We start from the raw sequence: 1,800 nt of genomic DNA on the forward strand, positions 1-1,800 counted from the left end.
TAAAATGTTCTTCATGATTTTCTCTAAACATTTTTGTAGTATTAAAAATGCCTTCAGAAATTAAGCTAGTACAGTATATGAAAGTTAGAAAACCGTTTGGGTCTTTGGGTCGGTTGGCGACCTGGTGGGGTCACCACACTGGGGACACAGGCTGCAGGTCAGGAGTGCCGGTGAGCTGAGCCGGGTGGCAGAGGGAGAACCTGCGGGATCACAGTGCGTGGGTGGGCGCTGGAGTGGACTGGAGGGTAGGCGTGGCGGAGGGGTCCCTGCAGGGTGCAGATGGAGGGAGGGGGCGGAGGGAGTGGAGGTGGGAGGTGGAGGTGAGGACGGAGGGGGGTGGAGGTGCGGATGGAGGGAGGGAGGTGGAGGGGGGAGAGGGAGGTGGAGGTGGGAGGTGGAGGTGAGGGCGGAGGGGGCTGGAGGTGCGGAGGGAGGGAGGGGGGAGAGGGAGGTGGAGGGGGGAGAGGGAGGTGGGGGGAGGTGGAGGTAAGGGCGGAGGGGGCTGGAGGTGCGGATGGAGGGAGGGGGGAGAGAGGGGTGGAGGTGGGAGGTGGAGGTGAGGGCGGAGGGGGGTGGAGCAGGGCCCGCAGGGGAGGTGCGGGAGGGGTGGGCCTGGGAAGGGGTGGGGGTGGGGGTGGGGGCGGGCTGGGGCGGGGCGCTGCAGGGGCGTGTACGCTGGCGCTGGCGCAGGGAGGGCGCGCTCAGCCACAGCAACTCTCCGCAAGTTCCCTCCCTCGCTCTCCGGCGAAGCCTGCCGGAGCCCTCCCACTCGGAGCCGACCGAGCCATCGCGGCGGCCGCCAGCGGGGCCCTCGCGGCCGCTCGTCCTGGGCCGGTTCGGCCGGCGCGGTCCGCTCCCTGCCCGCGGCCCGGCGGCGGCGAGGACGCGGCGGCCCCTGCGGCCGGCGCCTGGCCCTCGGTCCCTGCGAGCCCCAACTCTCCCTCCGCGCGGTGCCCTGGCTGCACCGCCGGGGCCGGGGAGCGCGGCCGAGGTGAGCGGGCGTGAGGGCGGGAGGCGGCTGCCGGGCCAGGGTGCGGGCCGGCCGCGCCCCCGCTGCGGACAATGCGAGCCGCGCGCGGCCGGCGGCGCGGGCGAAGCCGGGTCTGCGCCTGCCGCCTCGCCGCCCGGCCCAGGACTCCGTCCAGCCCGGCCTGGGGCCGCTGGCGCGGGCGGACGCAGGCCGGCTTTCCGGGGAGGCGCGGCCGCGTCTGCTCGGCGGGGTCGCGCGTCCCGCGCTGGCGGGAGGGGGCCGGGCCGGGCCGGCGGGAGGCTGCGGGGCTCCGGAAGCGCGCCCGCAGCGCGCTGCTGCTCGGGGAGGGCCGGCGAGGGCCCGGCTCCGCTCGGCCGGCGCGCCCGGCGGGTCTCCGATGTCGCGCCCAACACTTCGGGAACTCGGTGTCTCCTCGTCCCCGGCTGGGCGTTATCGCAAGGAATGCAGATTCCGAGGCTCTGAAAGTTTGTGTTCGGTTGCCTCCTCCGGCTCCTCCTGTGGCCTCAGTTGTCTCTGCTTTCTTTGAAAGCACTCCGATTTGAGATAGACTTAAATTCTTGGCTCGGTCGTGCCCCGTCGCCCGGCGGAGCGAGCGCCCGACTTGGCAGCCGAGCCAGGCAGGCTGTGGGAAGCCCGGCGCCTGCTGCCCGGCCTGTGCCCGCTGTCGGCGGAACCGAGCTGCACAGTGCAAATGGCAGCGACAGGTCTGCCCTAGCTGGATTCTGGAAAGGGAAGCAGGGGTGGCTTTGCTGTGCTTAAATTACTTCAGAAAGTGGAAAGAAAACACCTGGAGCCCGGCTTTTTAACCC

Source organism: Microcebus murinus, chromosome 7, assembly GCF_040939455.1.
Source record: "Microcebus murinus isolate Inina chromosome 7, M.murinus_Inina_mat1.0, whole genome shotgun sequence".
In the NCBI taxonomy this organism is placed as follows: Eukaryota; Metazoa; Chordata; class Mammalia; order Primates; family Cheirogaleidae; genus Microcebus; species Microcebus murinus.